Source organism: Canis lupus, chromosome 21, assembly GCF_011100685.1.
Source record: "Canis lupus familiaris isolate Mischka breed German Shepherd chromosome 21, alternate assembly UU_Cfam_GSD_1.0, whole genome shotgun sequence".
NCBI classification, from domain to species: Eukaryota; Metazoa; Chordata; class Mammalia; order Carnivora; family Canidae; genus Canis; species Canis lupus.
In genome coordinates this window covers 41,725,422-41,748,057 of record NC_049242.1, presented here as the reverse complement: position 1 = coordinate 41,748,057, position 22,636 = coordinate 41,725,422, and the positions used below count along the sequence as shown (strand labels likewise).

At 42.7% G+C, this 22,636-nt stretch overlaps 1 long non-coding RNA gene across 1 annotated transcript; it reads left to right on the top strand.

Annotated features, from left to right (window-relative positions):
• The first annotated feature begins 6,971 nt into the window (after nt 1–6,971).
• On the top strand, nt 6,972–13,447 carry LOC119864899. The gene is made up of 3 exons (XR_005375376.1): nt 6,972–7,030; nt 10,655–10,866; nt 13,102–13,447. It is a non-coding gene; the product is annotated as an uncharacterized LOC119864899 (long non-coding RNA).
• Nucleotides 13,448–22,636: the final 9,189 nt, after the last annotated feature.

Here is a 22,636-nt window from a genome sequence, read left to right as displayed (position 1 = left end):
CATCTCTGCCAAGAGTCATTACATTCTCTTCTATTATATTCTTGAGGGTGTCAGGGCCCTGACCGATACAGTCACCAACAAAGCAGAGGTACTGTCCCTTCCCAAAAAGAAAGAGCTGATGTCATCTCTAGTCTGTGGATGAGATTTCTTGTTTGTTTCAAAAATAAAATTTTATTTTAACTTTTAGTGTTTTTAATGTCAAGGTACGTATTGTAGGGAACAGAGAGTAGGATAGGACTGCCTGAAATCAGGCTTTCCTTCCCCCTCTGGACCCAAATGACTGCTGTTAGTAAGGTCTTTTCCTCACAGCTTTGTAAATCTTTCTTTACTTGTCTGTCTCCCCTCTGTAAGAATGTGAGTCCATCCATCCATCCATCCACCCAACACATGTTTACTGTGCACCAACTATGTGCTATTTACTGTGTTAGATGCTGGGGTTTATTTATTTTTTATTTTTTTTAAAGATTTATTTATTTATTTATTCATGATAGATGTAGAGAGAGAAAGAGAGAGGCAGAGACACAGGAGGACAGAGAAGCAGGCTCCACACCAGGAGCCCGACACGGGACTCGATCCCGGGACTCCAGGACCGCGCCCTGGGCCAAAGGCAGGCGCCAAACCGCTGAGCCACCCAGGGATCCCCCCAGATGCTGGGGTTTAAACACTGTGGTGAGGTATAGGCTCTGTCCTCATGGAGCACACAGTTCAGGTCAGGCAGGCAAGTAAACAATTATTATGTAATGCAGCAATTGAAATAATTGAGGTTTAAAGTATGTTTCAGGTGACGTCAGAAAGACATCAGGATCATTCATTGGGCCTGGAGGAGCTGAGGAAGCTGGGGCTAACTCCAAAGGGATGGGTTGGTCTATACTGAGTAAACACCAATGGAAATAATGTTCTAGGCAGAGGGAATTGGATGTGTGCACAGGAGCACAAGAAACAGGCTGAATTCAGAGAAATGCCTGCAGTACTGGCATGAGCTACAAAGTGAGAAGAGTGAACCTGTAGAAGTAAGCATGATCCAGGTCAGAGGGGATCTGAATGTTCTGGCTAAGGAGTTTGAACTTGATCTATAGATGACAGTGGGCTAGGTGTCCTCTGTTCCTTAGCTTCTCTGATTGTTCCCAGATCTCACACAACAGATCCATGGATAATGCATAGAAATGGTGACCAACCATCATTGTGGGCTAGCCTCACTTTCTCCTGTGAGGCTTCATCTAGTAGCTCCTCCGTCTCTGACCCCCATGGTTGTTGCAGGATATTTTGTTCTCATTTGGTTTGCTCCACTTGGCATTCTAATCCAGCTCTAAACTGTTTACCTTATTCTTGACCCATTGCTGGATCTCAGCTAATTTCTCTATATTTGTTCCGGGCCCCCAGAACATTTTTAACCAACTCTCAGAGCCACCCCATCACATCCCACCCTGCTCATGCCCCACCTGTAAATCTGAGAAGGAGAATCAGACATCAGGGAAGAGGTGTTCAAGAGTGAGTGGCAACTTCAGATATTCCAATAATAGTGTGGGGGAGTTGATCAGTTCTTACGAGTGAGTTTAATGTGTGTCAGTCAAATGGAGGTGTTTGTGAGGACCTGGATACAAATCTGGGGCTCAGGACCAAGGTAAAGACAGGGATATAGATTTGGAATTCATAGCCATACTGAGGACTACATGGATGAGATTAACCAGGGAAAGGTCTTAAGGAAATAGAGAGGAGGGGCCAGACCAAGCCCTGGGGGATATGATATTTAAGAGGGGGGAAAATGGAGAACCAGAAAAGAAACAAACATACAGGCAAACAGATATATCTGGCTCTAGCCATATATCCCCAGGACCAAGTACACTCACAAGGAGAGAGACGGACACACCCAGAGAAATATATGCTTACACAGATGATCTGTGGTCTCAGTTTGGTTGCCTCCTTCCAGAATGGTGACAGATGGTGATTCCACTTCCCCATTATGGTAGGTCAGAAGCTTTGAAGACAGAGGACAATGACCCGTCTCCATTCCTGATTGTGTGCTCCATCAGTTCATGGTCTGTGTGAGGTTCAACACCCCAAGCCCAGCCCAAGACATTCCTATAGGTCTCCCTCTGCTTACAGGAGTAAGCCTAGGAATATGAAATCTGAGTACCACCCAACCCCTGAAGACATCCATTCCAGAATTCTCTATCATGCTGGAGCCCACTTGGGCCTGGCCAGTGAGCCCTGAAGTACCTGACATAGCCCATGATACAGGGTCTGCTGCTGGAGCCTTTATGAAGAAGACAAAGATTTTACCAAGACTCATCTTTCCAGACACTTGGGGACTAAATTTTAATGCTCTCTTGAGATAGTACGTGGGTCAGTGTCCTTAGGGATTTTTGATTGATTTTTGGGCTTGGAACCCCACACCTGGGTTTTTACTCCTCTTTCCTTTCCTTTGTCTACTGACAAGGGCATTATGAGGCCTTGAGACCTAAGTGGATTTCTCTGACTGTAAAGCTACCAAACCAAGGGTTTCTTAATGGGGTTTAATACCAGAGATGCCCCAGGAGGGATCCCTGATTTCAGTACAGTGTGTAGGATTAAATGAGCTCTAACACCCAAACTTCTAAAGTCTCGTTCTCTGTGAAGTCCAGTGTGTTAGACAGTTCTCATGTTGGGGTCACCCGAGTTCAGCTGTCTATCAACCTCAGCCCTACTCCTCTCCCTTTTCCATCTAAACCCTAAGCATTTTGGGTTGGTCTTTTTGGGTTCTTCCTTCCACTGCTCCTTCCTAAATGTTGAGATATTAATATGAGGAAGTAGAAACAAGAAAGGAGAACTATCTGGGATGTGAACAAGAGGATAGGTTTTGAAGAGAAAAAAAAAAATAACTCTAGATGACCCCACTCACCAAGCTCCAGGACTCTGTATGACTAATTATCTCTCTCTCTCTCTTTTTTAAGGATTTTATTTATTCATGAGAGACACACACACAGAGAGGCAGAGACACAGGCAGAGGGAGATGCAGGCTCCTTGCAGGGAGCCTGATGCGGGACCCGATTTCTGGACCCCAGGATCACACCCCAAGCTGCTGAAGGCAAATACTCAACCGCTGAGCCACCCAGGTGTCCCGACTAACTATCTCCTTAACACCACTGCCTGAAGACCAGTCTTGGGGTAACAGGCCAGAGCCCAGACCCTCCTGTCTTTTCCTCTCAAAGACTCCATATTCCCAGAGAGATGATGGCCCCTGCCCCGACCCTTCCTTCAGTTACTCCCCTCAGATACAACCATTCATTCATGTCACTGATATTTATTAACCACTTAGAATGGGCCAGGCTGTAATCTGGGACATAGACATGAATGAAACATCCCTTCCCTGTCCTCCTGGAGCTCACAGTCTAGTGGGAATGGCCAACACAATAACCATCGCCTCAGCTTCTCACCTTCATCCTGTCTCCTCTCCTCAGATCTCCCAAGACCAGAAAATTGGGTAGGGACAATGAAGACTGGCTGGACCTGCTCCAGGAGATTCCTCCCTGATGGGACAGTGAGGCTGAGGCACCTATGCAGGGACCAGGAGAATTATATGCATTACCTTAGTCGCCTCCAAATCCTTGTTCCAGCTCAGCTTCCTGCCTCCCATCAGGAGAAAAGAGGGCTTTGGGAGCATGATGTACTCAAATATTACAATAGGGTTTAAACTGCAAAAGAGAAAGAGCTGGAATTGTGACCATAGCCCTCTCCTCATGCCCTGCCACGGTGGCTCCTCACTCAGCCAGGCTCAGACAAGGAAAGCGCAATCAAGTGCGAATGCGAGGCAGTTCTCCCATCCTCTCAAAATTGGCCTATTCTTCATTATCGCCACACACACCAGAAAGTCTGCACACCCCACTCGGCAATAATATCCAAACTCCACTGTGCAGAGAAGTGTTATGAGTGATCTGTGTTTGCTGCAGGACGAGCTAAGGAAACAGGCATACACTGTAGAAGGGAGATTGCATTAAAACCAGCAGTACCACATTTTAGGATTTCTAGAACAAGTCTAATTTAAGAAAACAGGACACTGAATAGGGGTTGCCATTTTCTTCTAAAGATTTTACTTATTTATATGAGAGAGAGAGAGCGCGCGCACAAGCAGAGTGAAGAGCAGATGGAGGGGGAGAAGCAGGCTCCCCACTGAGCAGGGAGCCCAACTTGGGGCTCGATCCCAGGACCCCAGGATCATGACAGGAGCCAGAGGCAAGACACTTAACAGACTGAGCCACCCAGGCGCCCTGCCAATTTTTTATTTTGCCACGTAAAGACTGAAAAAGGAAAAAGAATCAACTACCTATCACCCCCCTTTTGTAAAGGAAGAAACATTTTAACCCTAGCAACAAAAAAAATAATCTCTGGTCTGAGGCCAATCCTTTCAATAGGCTTCCAGCTAGCAAAAAGGGTTGCATTACTTTGATTTTTCCAGTTTCTTCTAGGCCAGCGTTGGGCCTGTAGGCCCTATGAAGAATGAGGCACACAGAGGGAGCATGGGCCATGGCAGTGGGGGGGGGTCACAGAGGCCAGCAGCTCCTGCTTAGGGTCCCAGCACCACTTGCTTCTCTCGGGTACACGGTACACGATTGAATCTTTCCAAGTCTCAGTTTTCTTTGGGGAAATGACCGGTTCCCTGGGAGTTTCTGTGGTTGCTTAATGCCAAAAGTACAGGAGGCACCTCGACAGCAGTGACCTGGTGCTGAAATAAGTGCTCGGTACGTAATGCTTACCTTCCTTCCAGAGCGGGCATTGAGCTGCCCAGAATGACTCAGGTACCTGCTCTCCTGGGGGCCAGTGGGACTTCTCACCCCCAGACTCGGGAGAGCAGCATAGTCGCTTGGGAGGCTTGTTAACAGGTGCAGGTGACTGAACTCCGCCCAGGAGTTTTGCCTTAGTGGCTTTAGAGTGAGTGGGGCTCCGGCATCCGTGTTTTTTTTTTTTTTTTAAAGATTTTATTAATTTATTCATGAGAGACACATAGAGAGAGTCAGAGACACAGGCAGAGGGAGAAGCAGGCTCCATGCAGGGGGCCCGATGGGGGACTCGATCCCGGGTCTCCAGGATCAAGCCCTGAGCCAAAAAGAAAGAAAGAGAAAGAAAGAAAGAGAGAGAGAGAGAAAGAAAGAAAGAAAGAAAGAAAGAAAGAAAGAAAGAAAGAAAGAAAGAAAGAAAGAAAGAAAGAAAGAAAGAAAGAAGAAAGAACAGACGCTCCCACTGAGCCCCCCCCGGGGGAACCCCATGGCATCTGTGTTTTTAACAAGCTCCCCAAAGGTTTCTTTGGCCTACTGGGGTTGAGAACCCCCGTACTGGGTGGGAGCATAGACATCAGCAAATAGCCACAGGGCACCGTGCCCGGAGCTGTGGGGGAGGCCAAGAGGCTTCCCAGCCCCGGGGCATCCAAGAGCTTGAAGAACAGGCCAGGTGACCCGGGCAGAGTGGGGTGCACGTGGATGAAGGCGTAAAGGTGGGGCAGAGTGTGAGCAGGTATGCCTGGTGCACAGGTGCCAGGGCAAGTGGTGAGACGGGAAGCGGGGAGGCCTGCCGGCCGGGCACCGGATCACCAAGGGACCCGCTCTGCTCTGAAGGGTCAGATCAATGACGAAGTCCCGGGAGCCACGAAGATCTGCCGAAGGGGTGAACAAGCAGGTTTTCACGGCAGAAAGCTCATCTGGGGATGCCTGGGTGGCTCAGCGGTTTAGCACCTGCCTCCGGCCCAGGGCGTTGGTCCCAGGGTCCTGGGTTCGAGTCCCGCATCGGCTCCCTGCATGGAGCCTGCTTCTCCCTCTTCCTGTGTCTCTGCCTCTCTCTCTGTGTCTCTCATGAATAAATAAATAAAATCTTAGAGGAAATTTAAAAAAAGCAAGCAAGCACACTCATCTCAGCAGTAACCAGGGTGGAGAACGGGATGGTCCAGTCAGTGCTGGGCCCAGGAGAACAGCTAGGAAGCTGTTGCTGTCATGCAGTCTCCCAGGAGGAAGCCGGGAGAGTCCAGCTGGAGTAGTGGCAGCAGAGGGTGGATGGAGGAGTTTTCTGTAGTTCTTTCCCAGTTCAGGATTCTGGCATCCCAGTGTGGTGGCTCACAAAGCTTAGGGGGGGAAATGGCCTATGAGGCTATGGAAAAGAACATTTCTCCTTGTGAAAGTAACACATATTCATTATTAAAATTTTGGAAAATATAGACAAAGTGTAAATAATAGAATAGGAATCCCCCAGCATGCCACAGTCCCGAGAGAAGTACAGTTGAATGTTTTGGTATGTTTCCTTCCAGTTGCTTTCCATGCATGTGGCAAGTTTTAAAATCTGAATTCACTACAATGTATTTGATTTTCCCATATTGTTGAATATGTACATAGTTTTGCTATCATAATGTTGCAATGGACATATTCTGTATAATCTTGGCCTACATCTTTGATTTTTTTTAAAGATTTCACTTATTTATTTGGGAAAAAGACAGGGAGAGAGCAGAAGCAGGGGGGAGGAGAGAGGGAGAGGGAGAAGCAGACTCCCGGGGGAGCAGGGAGCCCATCGAGCTCCATCCCAGGACCTTGAGCTCATGACCTGAGCCGAAGGCAGATGCTTAACCAACTGAGCCACCCTCCCCCTTTGATTATTTTCTTAGGAAACATTCTTAGAAGTAGGATGATTAGGCCAAAGGGAATTATTATGTTTATGATTCACAAATTGGTCTCCAGACAAATTGCCAAAAAGAGTTTCTGCTTCTGTGACAGCTATAAGAAACATTAGTTCATCTAGTAAAGAAATATGTAAGTTCTTTACTGAAGCATGACATAAAGATCACATTTCTGTTTCCTGAATTTCCTGGAAGCTCTACTCCCCGGGCTAGTAATAAAAAGTTTTCTAGTATTTGCTGTATGCCAGACACTGTGCTGGATGCCGCACCTGTATTTTCTTTTTTAATTCTTACAATATCTTTATGATATAGGCCCTGTTATGGTTCCATTTTACAGATGAGGACCTTGGGACTCAGAAAGGATAAGGGACCTGAACTACCACACATATAAGGAAGCAGGTAATTATTAATCCCCCAAAATTCTTTAATTGGATGTGGCCAGAAATTGTATCTGAAGCCAGAGGTCACAAGTCTTAGTTCCACAATTAATGAGGAATCTTGAATAATACTATTGACCCAGGTGCTTGGAGATAAAGACTGTTGACCCAGGAGCTTGGCCTTGCATCTTGGGTAATGAATAGAGGATGTTTACATATAGGTTACCATAAAATTTATGTTAAACTTGCATTTATTTATATCCTGTCATTATAAAGTTTTTAACTTTGTTGACTAAGAAAATCAAATGACTTATAATAGGACAGGTTGCTTTTAATGGTTCAAAGATCGCTGACTAACAAACTTGAGACCATAAATATATTTATAGGAGGGGAGCCTGGGTGGCTCAGTCATCTGTCTTCCACTCAGATCATGATCCCAGGGTCCTTGGATAGAGCCCAGCATTGGGCTTCCTGATCAGTGGGGAGTCCGCTTCTCCCTCTCTGTGTGCTCGTTCACTTACTCTCTCTCAGATAACGCTTTAAAATTTTTTTTAAAAATATGTTTACAGGAAACTACTTTTGTTACAGTGTTTGTGTTGTGAAATTGAGTTGTTTACTTGAGATTATATACTGTTTATCAAGACATTGAAGTCACCCACCCACTTGTGAAAATTATCTCCCTATGACTTCCTTGACTCCCTTATATAACTTGACCAATGAAGGTGATTGAACTTGTTTGTTGGCAGCACTAGACCATTGCCTTTGATAGTTGCCCTTTTGGTGCCGGTTATCAATTTGCTCTTTTCATAGATATCATCTCAATGTATAATCATGAGCATAATTAATTGGATTTGATTATCTTCCCCCTTGATTGGATTAGAAGCCCCATAAGAGATGAGCCCATGCCTGTTCCTGACCATCATTGTATCACCGATGTTTAACACAGAGTCTCTAGCACATAGTAGGTTCTCATAACGATTTGCTGAATAAATAAGTAAATATCTACTCTAGATAATGCCATAGAGCCTGTAGGAGTCCTGTGGAGGAAAGAGAACTAGAAATGATGAAGAGGGAGAAGTGGAAGGACTGAATATTGTGGCTAGAGGGGAAAAGTCCACTGTTAATGAGGCGGTTAAGTTGTTGACAAGAATGGAGATGATTGTGCAGTAAAGTAGGGCTTCTCAAACCATGTTCCTGCAGGACTTCAGTGGTTCCTTAATATTCTGTGTGCTGGCCTGAAAGTGGCTTTGTACCACTGAAATAAAATAATCCTAAGCTTGTTCTCAATTTTAATTCTCTTGATCTTCAATGGTTATTTCATGTATTTTTCTTGAATTTTAATTCCTGCTGTCTATTATCTATACAAAGGCCTAGGATATTATGGCACGTTATGTAACACATGATCAGTTGAAAATTAATACATAGATACTTCACAAAGTCCACAAATACCAAGCTGACAGTCTGTTTGGAAATAACTGGAGAAGGGGCGAGGGGGAGGCTCAGTGGGTTGAACATCTGGTTCAACATCTTGGTTTTGGCTCAGGTTGTGATCTCAGGTTGTGAGATCTCAAGCCCCCTCCTCGAGCTCTGCATTCTATTATCAGTGTCGAGTCTGCTTGTGAATCTCTCCCTCAGCCTTCCCCAGTGCCCAACTGCCCAGTTCTAAAATATCTAAGAAAAGAAGAAAGAAAGAAAGAAAGAAAGAAAGAAAGAAAGAAAGAAAGAAAGAAAGAAAGAAAGAAAGAAAGAAAGAAAGAAAGAAAGAAAGAAAGAAAGAAAGAAAGAAAGAAAGAAAGAAAGAAAGAAAGAAAGAAAGAAAGAAAATAGCTGAGGAAGAAGTTTGAAGTTTGCATATGGAAGGATGTGTTTTGAGGTACTCAGGGCAAAGAGACTCCGTACTACAACTTCCTAAGACACCTTAGGACTGTGTCATAGGGACACCCAAATATAATGTTGTCCTAAGGATGACTGCACCTGGCCAGAGGAGAAGTGTCAGTTCCTTTGGTGACCACACCGTCCTGATTGCTTGGGCTGAGCTTGTAGTCAATTAAATACAAAATATTTTCTTCCATCCCTTGACTTTGAAGTTTTTTGGATCAAATTCAGGGATTGGCATTTTTCCTATTATGTTTAATCTCTATTAGTTTCCTGCCCATGAAGGCTTTGTGGATTTGGATTCTGGCAGTAAGCTCCATAGGTCCTCTCTATCCCCTCTGCTATTGAATTGTGTCCCTCTCCAAATTCTTATATTGAAGCCCTAACCCCCAATGTGATGGTATTTGGAGGTGGGGCATTTGGGAGGTAATTAGGATTAGGTGAGGTCATGAGGGTAATTAGTGCCCACAGAGGAAGAGACAACAGAGGCTTGCTCTCTCTCTCTCTCTCTCTCTCTGCCATGTTGAGGACACACCTAGAAGATAATAGTCTGCAAGCCAGGAACACAGTACTCACCAGAACTCAACCATCTTGGCACCCTAATCTCAGATTTCCAGCCTCCAGAAGTGTGGGAGAAGAAATGTCTATTGTTTAAGTGACCCAGCCCATAGTATTTTGTTATAGCAGCCTAAGCTAATTAAAATACCCTCTTTAACCCAGTATCTCATGACTCTAGTTGCATCACCAAGTTGCATGGTTACTCACCTTCCAGATGCCCTTGCATTTGCTCCACAAGCCGCCCTAGGTCCCACCTGGCCTCCATCTGCTCCCCTACCTCCAGCAAAATTGAATGTGCCACACTCTGGGCCCCTCCATCTTCCATAAATCAAATTACGAAAGGCAGAGAGAGCCACTAACATTTAGCAAATCAATTAAAACCATAGGCTCTGAGGTCAGAATGTTAGGCTTTATGTTCCAATTCTACCATCTGCTAACTACCTGACCTTTTAGGCAAGTAACCTACCTGTGCCTCAGCTCATCTGTAAAATGAGGTGATTACCTGAGTTAATATATCTATACTACTTGGAAGAGCGTATACTACATAACAAGGACTCAACAGTTGTTACACTTATTAATACTCTGACTCAGACACAGTGCTAAGTCCTTCATAGGTTACATCTTATATAATCTTTAGATCAACCCCGTGAGGGATTGACCATCTCCTTTTACAGACAAGCAGCACCCCTCATCACTCTGAGTTTACCCTATTTTATTGTCTTTACAACACCTACTACCATCCCCATGTAACATTACTTATTAGTTTTCCTGCTTATTATGTCTCCCCAACAACACTTCACATCTGCTAGAATGAAAGCTTCTTGGAGATAAGGGACTTTGCTTTGTTCACCACCTAATGAACCTAGTAAGTTCTCAAGAAATACTTTTAAATGAACTAGTAAGTTCTCAAGAAATACTTTTAAATGAACATATGATTGAATGAATGAATGAATGAACGAATGAATGAATGAATAATGAAAATAAGGAGCTCGGGTACAGAGAGATAAAGTTGCTAAGCTAAGATCACACAGCAAATAACCGGCAGAACTGGGATTTGATATCAAGTCTAGATGGTTCTAAAAATCTGTCCTTTCTCTACCACTGCTTTCCCAGAACAGCAGAAATGAGCACAGTTGGAGAAGGCAGCTGGGCGAAGTGGGTTAGATAGCAATCAGCTCCTTAACCAGAGATTCCCTCTCTCTCCTTCCAGCAGTAAAGTCACATAGCATAGCTGATAAAGTCTACACTGACATCCAAGGTGCCTTCAGGACTTGCAAGCCAGCTCCACCTTGCATGTATGGCTGGAATATATGGGAAAGTAGAGAGAGAAAACCTCAAGCTATAGGAATGGCCTCAATCTAGATGTCCAGAGGCCTAGGCTCTAGTCTGGGCTTAGCAAGTCAACTAACCACTGTGAGAATGCATGTAAGTCATATATATTTTCTTAACCTCTCTTTTTCCTCTTTTGTTGTCCCTGCTGATGGCATGATTTTATTGACACAAATAAGTAAACAAGCTCACAACAAAGGGACACCTGCTTTAGAACTAATTTTCAGAAAGGCTGCCTTAGTGTTAATTGTGCCTAAATTTTAAAATGCTGTATTTGGCAGGAATTCTCCAAAATTTAAGTGGAAAACATTATGCTTAATGGACAACTAGTTCAGCTCCTCTGAGTACACTTGGGAGTGCATTTTTGGGAAGAAATGTTAAACTATCTTCCCTGATAAGTATATCAAAGCACAGTTCTAATAAAAAAAATTATTTTATGGTTAAAGCAACTGGTTTGTAATATTTTCACTCAACATTTTGGATATTCTCTTTTAAGCTTTATATGCACAATAATGGCATTTCAGCATTTGTGTTGAACTTTAATTTCTTCCCCTGCAAAATGGGGTTGATAATTCCTCACAAATACGTTGAGAAATTCACGTGGAATCGCATCTATTGAACACTCGGAAGAGAAGATGATACACAGTAAGCTTTCAACAAATGGTACTTGTATTAGTTGTCTATTTCTTTTTTTTTAACGATTTTATTTATTTATTCACGATAGACATAGAGAGAGAGAGGCAGAGACACAGGCAGAGGGAGAAGCAGGCTCCATGCGGGGAGCCCGATGCGGGACTCGATCCTGGAACTCCAGGATCACGTCCTGGGCCAAAGGAAGGCGCTAAACCCCTGAGCCACCCAGGGATCCCCTAGTTGTCTATTTCTACTTAACAAATTATCCCTAAACTTAGCAGCTTAAAAAAATAGACACTCATTATTCACCATTTCAAAGGATCAGGAATCCAGAAGAGGCTTTAGCAGAGGTAAGTCTGGGTCAGGGTCTCTCATGAACTTCTAGTCAAGATATCAGCTGGTGGCCTGGGACAACTGTCATCACAAGACTCAAATGGAGCTGAAGAATCTGCTTCCAACCTCTCACCTGATTGCTGCCAAGCTTGAGTTCTTAGCTGAGCAAAGTCTTCCTATCCTTGCCGCATGGGCCTCTCCATAGGGCTGCTTGCAACCTAGAAGTTTGCTTCCCCAGAGTGACAGATTCAAGAGAGGGAAAGTAGAAACCCCAGATGGAAACCTAAACCATTTACAAGAGAGTGAATATCAGGAAGCCAAAGGCATGGGAGCCACCCTGGAGAGTGGCCACTCACCATATTTATTATGACTATTATTTCTTCATCTGACTACAATTCAGTTTCCTGGACCCACCTCTAGAACTTCTCATTTAGTAGCACTGATGTAGTCACTCAAAAATCCAGATAATTTAAAAAAAATTTTTTTTAAATATTATTTACTTATTTGGGAGCACAGGAGAAGGGGAGGGAGACTCTCGGCTGAGCAGGGAGCCTGATGCAGGGCTCAATCCCAGGACTCTGAGATGGTGACCTGAGCTGAAGGCAGAGGTCCGAGCCACCCAGGCACCCCGAAAAGCCAGAGAGCCTGCAGATAGTGATGAATTCTCCAGGAGAGAGACTTATGCACACTCTGTCAACAAATAAGGGAAGCAGAAATATTAGAAAAGAATTTTATGTTTGGTATGTAAAAGATCAAAGCCATCACAGTGGGAAAATTCAGAACTTTGCTGGACTTCCACACCTTTTTATTTCTTAATCGCTTATGTGGTAGGAGGTGGAGTCCGTGTTTTTCAATGCTTAGGGCCCTGTTGGGAGGACACACTTTGAGAAACACTGTTCTCATTCTAGATTCTTCTTCCTGGACTAAGCTGCTTGTTTCTCTCCCCTGGCACTGCCCCTCCGTTAGGCCTCTCTGCCTTTCTCTTCTGGCTACTGTGAATCTTCCAGCCTGACTGGCTAAACTGACCACAAGCTCTTTGTGAAATTTAAAAAGTGATGGGGGATACCAGGGTGGCTCAGCAATTTAGCACCTGCCTTTGGCCCAGGGTGCGATCCTGGAGTCCCGGGATCGAGTCCCATGTCGGGCTCCCAGCATGGAGCCTGCTTCCTCCTCCTGTGTCTCTGCCTCTCTCTCTCTCTCTATGTCTATCATAAATAAATAAATTTTTAAAATAAATAAATAAATAAATAAATAAATAAATAAATAAATAAATAAAAAGTAAGTGATGTGCAAGACTGTGTTAATTGAAGTAAAGTGCCCAGGTGAAAAGAGGTTTCAGGTCCTGCTGGCCTTGTTCACCTACAGGTTGTATGGATGTCATCTTATCCTCCAGCTGCCCAAGAAGGGGCCGGTGGGCAGGGTCCACCCACAGCAGCTTCTTGACTCCTGCAACTCTGAGCATTTCCCCAGCTCACACCAAGGGAGGCCAGGCCAGGCATCTGGAAAATCCAAGGTTTTTTCCAAGCAGCTCTCTACTGCCTGATGATTCCCTCCAACGCCGGGGACTGGACCCATTTCTTTTCCCATCTTACTTTTTGGACTCGTCTCCTTCGACTTCTTGGTCTGACTTTGACATTCTTTGTTTTTTCAAACTTCTTTTTTGTTTTAAATTTCTAAGGTAATACCTGCTTGTGGTTAAATAATAATAACAATAATAAACAGTAAAATGTACACAGTGCACAGCAAGTTTCCTTTCCATCCTGGAGCCCCTACTTCCCTCCCCAAGGAGAACCACTATAGATGGTGGTTTCTTGGATAGCCTTTCAAAAATGTTCAGTGAATTTATAAATAGGTTCCATCTCTCTTCTATTACATACAGATTTTAAAAAGTACATACCATTAGTGGTCTGCATCTTGCTTTATTGGCCTGGCAAAACATCCTGGAACTCTTTCCGCATCAACATATATGCACCATTCACCAACAGACCTACAGCATTCACTAAATGGCTGCCCAGTCTTTCATTACTTGGGTATGTTATAACTTGTTAGTGGGTGGGTATTTGGGCCCTTTGTTTTGGTTTTGGTTAGTACGACAATGAACATCTTCATGTGAGCAGATCTGTTTGATAAATCTCTGAGTTAAATCATTGGTTAAAGGCAGCATGCATTTTTAATTTTGATATTAATCCAAAGATGCCGCACCCCTCTCCATTCACTACATGGTATTTCCTCACCATTTCACAACACTGAGTGTTATTAATCCTTTTACTGATATTTTGATTTTTGCCAGTTTGAGAGGTGGAAGATATCTCATTTTATTTTAGGTTTATTCATTTAATTATGAATGGGATTGAGTCTCTTTTCATGTTTATTGGTCATGCATAAGCTATTCTTTTTCTGTGAGCTGTTCCTTCTTTTGTGGCTTGATTTGAGATGCACAGTATTCCCAAGGCCCTTCCCTAAGGCCTTCTCTCTACCCACCACCATCAGTCCCTCCACCTGTCCTGCCCAGCCACCTACTGCCACCTACTGACAGGGGTTGCATTTACCACAGGCCCTCACAGATGCTCTCCTTGCCCATCTGCTTCTCCCTAGAGCTTAACCCCGCAATGAATCATGCCCTCTGTTCCCAGGATTCTGGTTTAGCAAATAAAAACGCAGGACCTCTAGTTAAATGTGAATTATATATATATAAACGGCAAATAACGTTTTTTGGTTGGCATAGACTTATACTAGAAATTCTGCATGATTTATCTGAAATCCAAATTTACCTGGGTGTTGAGTAATTTATCAGGCAATGCTTATTCCAAGGCTTCCTGCTAAATTTGGGTCCCCATCATCACCACACCACCTTCTTTATGCTCAGCAAGTTCTACTGTGCCACATTCCAACCCAGCAGTTCTCCAAATTATGGTTGCAGGTGATAATATAAAGCACATGGTTAAGACCTTGGCTCTGGATTTGAATCCTAACTCAAGCCAGTAAGGAGGTGTGAAGGTAACATCCTCTCTGGCACTCCTGTTTCCTCATCGGGAGAATAAGAAGAATAGGGTATTCTCCTCATTGGGTTGCTTTGATAATTTCTAACATTAAAGCTACCAGTTATTAACTGCTTTAGATGTGTCAGTTCCTATGATTATTATCAGAGTAAGAAAAAAAAAACCACCGCAATTATAAAGATATTAAGTCACAAGAAAGTTGAAAACTATGGAGGCATCCAGAAGAGTTGAGGGTTGCCACTGCAAAGTATGGAAAGGAGTAGGATAACTACTTTTATAAAAATAAATGTTTTAGGGGCACTTAGGTGGCCCTGTCAGTGAAGCATCTGCCTTTGGCTGAGGTCATGATCCCGGGGTCCTGGGATCAAGCCCCTGAATTGGGCTCCCTGCTCAACGGGGAGTCTGCTTCTCCCTCTGCCCCTCCCCCTGCTCGTGCTCCCTCTCCCTCTCAAATAAATAAAATCTTTTTTAAAAAATCTTTTTTTATTTAACACTTATTGACCTTTTTTTGAGAGAGAGAGAGAAAGAGAAGGGGGAGGGGCAGAGGGAGAGAGGGGCTCCATCTCACAACCCTAAGATTGTGACCTGAGCTGAAGTCAAGAGTCAGAGGCTTAACCAACTGAGCCACCCAGGAGCCCCTCTATCTTTTAAAATGGAATGCATGCATGCATTACTTGGGTAAAACAAAACAAAACAAAAAACGTTCTCAAGGTGTATTTGTTTGAGAGAGCACGCTGGCGTGTGCACATGAGTGGGGGGAAGGGCAGAGGAGGAGACTCCCAAGCAGACTCCCTGCTGACTGGAGGGGGTGAGGAGGGTGTGCAGGGCTCAGCCTCACGTGAGGTCAGGAACTGAGCTGAAACCAAGAGTTAACGCTTGACCGACTGAACCACCCAGGTGCCCTCCCAAATTCTTTTTCTTAAGTTTTTTAGGCAAGGGGGCTCAGAGCTCTGACTGCATTCTCAGTGATCACCTTCGGCATATCAGCTTCCCTTGTGATAGCAAAGTGGCTGCAGCCATGCCAGGCCTCATATTAGCACACCTAACCATCCAGAGCAGCCTTCTTTCCCTGCCGTTACTCTGATGGCCTGCCCAAGAGAATGCTAGGGCCTGACTGCAGAGCTAATTATGACTTTTGTAGGTCCTAAACACTTTTGCCTTCATGGACCCCTTCCTCCAGGAAAAAAAAAATTTTTAATTACATTATTTGACCGCTAGTGGTAAAGATAAATAACCAGTACTACATATTGTATTAGTCAGCTTAGGCTGCCATAACAAAATACTACAAACTGGCTGGCATAAACAACAGAAATTTATTTTCTCAAGGTCAAGGTGCTGTCAGGGTTAGTGTCTGGTAAGACCTTTCCTTTCCCCACTAATTTCAAACTATATTACAAAGCTGTAGTAATCAAAATAGTATGGTACAGGCACAAAAGCAGATGTATAGATCAAGGGACCAAACTATAGACCAGAAATGAACCCACATATATATGGTCAATCAATTCTCTTTTTTTCTTTTAAGATTTTATTTATTTATTCATGACAGACACACAGAGAGGGAGAGAGAGAGGCAGAGACACAGGCAGAGGGAGAAGCAGGCTCCATGCAGGGAGCCCGACGCAGGACTCGATCCCAGGTCTCCAGGATCCAGCCCTGGGCTGAAGGCGGCACTAAACGGCTGAGCCACCCGGACTGCCCTGGTCAATCAATTTTCAACAAAGGAGCCAACAATATACAAGTGCAGAAAGGATAATCTTTTCAAAATATAAAGCTGTGAAAGCTGCCCAGCCACATGGAAAAGAATGAAAGTGGACTGCTATCTTACACTATGCATAATAATTAATTCAAAATGCATTGAAGACTTGAATGTAAAAGCTGAAACCATAAAACTCCCAGAAGAAAAATAGAGGGTAAATTCTTTGGCACTGGTCTTGGCAATGATTTTTTGCATTTGACACCAAAAGGCAACAATGGCAAAAATAAATGAGTGGGACTACATCAAAATAAAAAGTTTCTGCATAGCAAAGGGAAACATCAATGAAATGATAAGGCATCAAGGACCAGGGTTCTGTCAGGGTTAAGATCTGGTAGACCTCTCTTCTTGGCTTTCAGATGGCCACCTTCCTGCTGTGTCCCCACATGGCCATTCTGTGTGGATGTGGAAAGAGAGGACTTTTTGGTATCCCTTGGGATACCTATGGGATTAGGGTCTCATTCTTAAGACCTCATTTAACCTTAATTACTAAAAGCCCTATCTCCAAATATGGGCACACTATATTACTCTGGGGGTTAGGAAAATTCAGTCCATAACATATGTTAAAGGGTCATCTTTAACCAAAAAGTTCGTTTTGTTTCCCCTTTTGATTCTAGACAAAATTAAGACATTTTCTTATGTCTTCAAAAATTAGGGACCCTAGGCATTGTGCCTACTCGAGGAATACATATCCCTGCTTGATTGATTTAGACCTAGATCCACAGGGCTTTTAATTCAATCACATAGAAAATGGGGGTGAGATCATACTGATTAGATTATGGCACTCACTAGAGCTGGGAATAGGGTCTATCCCACCCAGATGGAATTTCTGCTATAGAATAGTGGAGGGAAAGGGACAGATGCCAGTGAAATAATTGAAATATCCATTGCAGATGTGAACAATTTACAGAAGAAGACAAAGAATGACAAATTATCAATTAGCATATGAAAAGATCCTGGCTAGTGATTGAGGATAGGAAAAATAAAACAATAATGAGTTATTTTTCACTCATCAAATTGGCAAAAATTTAAGTCTGATAGTGTCCAGACCTGATATATAGAGAAAAGGGTGCTCTAGTACACTGTTGGTGGAAATCTAAGTATGCACATTTTGGAGTACAATTAAGTACTGGCCATCAAAATTTTAATTGTGCATGTATACACTTCATCCCAGCAATCCAATTTCTAGGTATCTAAATATCTAACATAGAAAAGCATGAGGGATATTTGTAAATAAAAGCATGTATAAGGATATTCATTGCAGTATTGTTGGTAAAAATGTATAAGAACCTTTACAATTCAAAAAAAAAAAAAGAACCTTTACAATTCATTAAGAGTAGTGTGGTTAAATAAGCTATACCAAATACATACTATGGAGTATGATACAGCTGTACTATAAAAAATAAAGTACCTCAATATGTAGTGATCTGAAAATAGCCCCAAGACATATTTTAAGCTGCAAAAGATTACATGTGTATATGTACATATATATGTATACACATACATAGAATGATCTCATTTCTGTAAACCAAATTGTTTCCAAATATACATATTGTAGATGTGTACTGATATGTAGATATTATATATATTGTACCCTATGTATGTATATTACATATATATTGTACCTTAGGTGTAATTGTGCTTATAAAAACATCTCAGAAGAGCCCACAGCAGTCTGATATGGTAGTTTCCTCTGGTCAGAGAAATGAAATGAGTAGGGCTGATGGGGGCTTTTGTGTTATTCATATTGCATGAAATTTTTAAAAAATTTATTTATTCATGAGTGACACAGAGAGAGAGAAAGAGAGAGAGAGAGAGGCAGAGACACAGGCAGAGGGAGAAGCAGTCTCCACGCAGAGAGCCCAAGGCGGGACTCGATCCCAGGCCTCCAGGACGAGGCCCCCAGCTGAAGGCAGTGCTAAACCTCTGAGCCACCTGGGCTGCCCCTGCATGAAATTTTTTTGCATCAAGTCTTGTATTCAAATACTGTTCAATACCTACATTGAAAAAAAAAATAACAAAAAAAGTAACTTGCCAAGGGACACATGGTTTTCCTATGGCAGAGCTAAGATAAAAGCCTAGACCTGAGATAGGCAAAGACCCAGCTCATTCCTTTATTAACTGGTCACACAATCTCTCTGAGTTTGCCTTTCTCCCAAGAGCTCCTATACCCTCCACTCTCATTGCATGTGTCTCTCCTTTTCTCACAAAATGCCTTCAAAGACCATAGTCACTGTCCTTCCTCCCATCCCGTTAGCCCCTAGTCACTCTGTTTTCCCTAGGTCACGTCACTGAAACTGCTTATGAAAGCCGGGCCATCAAGTTGAGGTTTCTTCATTACTGGAGGAGCTCTGCGTGCTGAGACAGCTAACCCCACAGGCCTGCCCTGCCCAGGCCTCTATATCTCACTAAGGATCACAAAAGCCCCATCATCTGCAGCGGCTCTGAGGGTCCAGAGTCCATTCCAGAAGGACATCTCTGATAGGAGTATTTCATGTCTGTAAAACAACTGTCCAGAAAGGAATAAATAAGGCTCTAAATAAAGCTTTCCTCAAAGACATTTTGAGGATTAAAAAAAAAAAGTCATGCATGTGAGGGCACATTATAAAGTGGGGAGTGCTACAATCCCACTGGCTGCCATGATCCCTTTTTTAAAACCTAAAACACTTGGTTTGTTTCGAAAAGGCGGGGCACGTACAAGGAAAACCACTCAAACAGCACCAAGGAGAATGAGGTGAGAGTAAGCCTCCCTCCCTCCCACTTGAGGCTGAGTTCTCTCTTCCAGAGACAACTGCTTGCTGGATCCTCTTGGCACCCATCTGTTCGAAGATAACCTTTGTACTTATAAACATAGATATGTGTATATGTACATTGATATTCCTGTCTAACCCCCTGAGCAGCACATATTGTTCTACATCTTTCTTTTTCCACCTAGCCGTATAGCTCAGAGACTGATTGATTGATAACTGTGTATTTCAGTAATTCGCAGACATATAGATCTGCTTCATTCTTTGTGAGAGCTGCATAGCTTTTTGCTCTCAGGTTGTACCAGTATGTATTTAATTAGTCTCCTACTAATGGACATTCAGATTGTTTCTCAAACTATGCTGTAATGAATTACTTTATTCAGTTGTCTTTGCACACATGAGTGAATATTCTGGTAGAACATGTTAGAGTAGTTGTATTTTAGACTTTTGACCGAGAAGGCAAGTGTATTGTAGCAGAACACAGTGCAGACCCAAGTGCTGGCTCTGCCACTTACTAGTTGGGTGCACTTGGATAGGTCCCTTAGCCACTCTGTGTCACGGTTCCTCCATCATAAGGGTTGCTGCAAACACTGGATGAGTTTATATACAAAAATGGCTTAGAAGAGCACCCGGTGTGACATCAACACATATCATGGGTCTTTGGTATATTATATTAATTATTTAGTTTGTCAAATTGCCTTCAAAGAGGCTGAGGAAATTTGTATTCTCACCATAGTGTCTTATTTTCCTGACCCTCACCAATATTGCTTATTTTCAAACTTTTTGAAGTTTGTTAATCTGACAGGTAAAAAGGGTACCTCCTTGTGACTTTAGTTTTCATATGATTAAACTCAGTTGACCTTCATGGTCCTATTCCTACTGAACTTCCTAGCGGCAGTTGACATTTGAAGCCTAGACCTAAAAATTAAAAAAAAATAAAAATAAATGAAGCCTAGACCTATTAGGTTGTCCCCTTCTCCTTGGCAAGTCTTCTCTATTGCTTCCTAGGACCCTGCACTCTACTCCTTTGGTTCTCCTTCTGCCTTTCTGACTGGTCTTCTAGTAGCTCCTCTTCCTCCTTCCATCCTGACTCTCAAGACCTTCTCAGTATGGCTTTACTTACTTTACTGACCTTATTTCCTATTCTTATTCCCGACTTTATTTTTTCTAAATACATCCATGACCTGTTCTCTGAATCCTTTTATATGCTTTTCTGTCTCTCTGTTTTTGCTCATGTTCTAATTGGAATTCATCACGTCTTGGGTTGCCAGGTAAAATACAGGACACCCAATTAAATTTGAATTTCGGATAAACAACAATTGCTTCTAACGTTTTTATTGTTTACCTGAAATTCAAATTCAGCTGGGCATCTTTTACTGCTAAATCTGTCAACCATATTCCCAGTACTTTGTACCCTAAAGTACTGTGTTCATACAAGAATGAAGGCCCTGACCAGGCAAGGGCTGGGTCTTTCTTTTCTTTGCATTGTATGCAGGGCTGAGCACACAGTGGTTCCTCAGGAAATATTTGCTGAGTTCAGTGATATACATTTTCTTTTATTTGGGCACAGGAAAATTGCTCCTTCCCTCTCATTCCTTATTTCACTCGACCCCCAGCTGTTGTTCTTGATGATTTTGAGTAACTATATATTAGTTACCTAATCGAAGCCCTCTTAGATTATAATTTTTTTGTGTATATATTTACACCAGTTCAAATGGATTAGCTGAAACATAAAGAGGTCGTCTAGCATGGTGGCTAATGTCTCACACGTAATCTTGGCTTCACATTGACTAGTTGTATATTAGTCCAGTTTTTTTCATCTATAAAATAGTTAACAAGAAGTGCCTTACTCAAGGCACTTGTGATTAAATCAGATTATTTGCAGGCAGGCACTTAGTATGTAGTATGGACTGTGTGTCTCTCATGAATAAATAAAATCTTTTAAAAACATATGTTAGCTATTATGATATTGAATATTGAAGGCTTTTCATTTAAAGATTCATTAGTCTGGTCCCAAAATGTGGAGGTTTTTTGATGGTAGGTCTTTTTCTTTTATTTGAGTTATAATTGACATATAACATTAGTTTCAGGTGTACAACATAATAATTCAGTATTATATTGTGAAATATTCAGTGTATATTGTGAAATGATGACCACGGTTAAGTCTAGTTTAACATCCATCACCATAGTTACAAAGTTTGAGGTTTTTAAAAGATTTTATTTATTCCTGAGAGAGAGAGAGGGAGAGAGGCAGAACATAGGCAGAGGGAGAGGCAGGCTCCCCAGGGGAGCCTGATGCTGGACTCCATCCCAGGACCCTGGGATCACAACCTGAGCCGAAGGCAGACGCTCAACCACTGAGCCACCTAGGCATTCCAGTTACAAGTTTTTTTTCTTGTGATGAGAACTTTTAAGATCTACTCTCTTAATGTCAAATATGCATCATGTTTTATGTACATGAGCAGGAAACTGTGCTGGTGATGGAAACAGTAATAGGTAATATAGGCATGGTCCCTGTTCTTATAGACATTACAATCTAGCATGAGATAACCAAGGAGTTAGAAAAAGCACAAATATGCAATTACCAACTGTGAAAGATTCCATGAAGGAAAACACTGGAGGCTGTAAGAACTTACAAAAGGGGTCCTGAACTAGTCCAGAGAGCACTTCCTTGAGAAATAATACCTGAAATTTATTGAATACTCAGCATATGCCAGTGCGTTCAATTGCTGGGGCTACCGTAACAAAGTACCACAGACTGAGTGGCTCCAACATTTTCTCAGTTCAGAAGGTAGAGTCATCTTTCAATGTTTTCTGATTGAAATCTTTTTCTCACAATTTTGGAGGCTAGAGGTCTGAGATCAAGGTGTAGACAGGGTTGGTTTCCTCTGAGGCTTTTCTCCTCGGTTATAGCCATCTTTTTCCCTATGACTTCACAAGGTCTTCCTCTGTACCTGTTTGTGGCCATATTTCCTCTTGTTATAAGGACGCCCACCATGCTGGATTAGGGTTCATTCTAATAACCTAATTCTAACTTAATTATTTTTTAAAGAACCTATTTCCAAATATGATCACACTCTTGAGGTCCTGGGGGATTAGGACTTCATATGAATTTGGGGCGGGGGGCACACAACTCAGCCCCGAACAGCCATGTACTAATCTATAGTCCTCACTTGAGTTATTTTACACCAATCCTATCATTTTTATTTTTATTTTATAGATCAACTCAATGTACACAGACCTTGCCTAAGGTCATAAAATACCTAGGAATCAACAGAACAGGGGTTTAAACCCAGCCAAACATTCACCAAAGTTAGAGCTGGCTTAGCAAAGTTTAGAGGGAGCAGACCAGTCAGAGGGGGAGAAAGGGGGATAAGGACCTGGAAAGGTAGAGAGCTTGG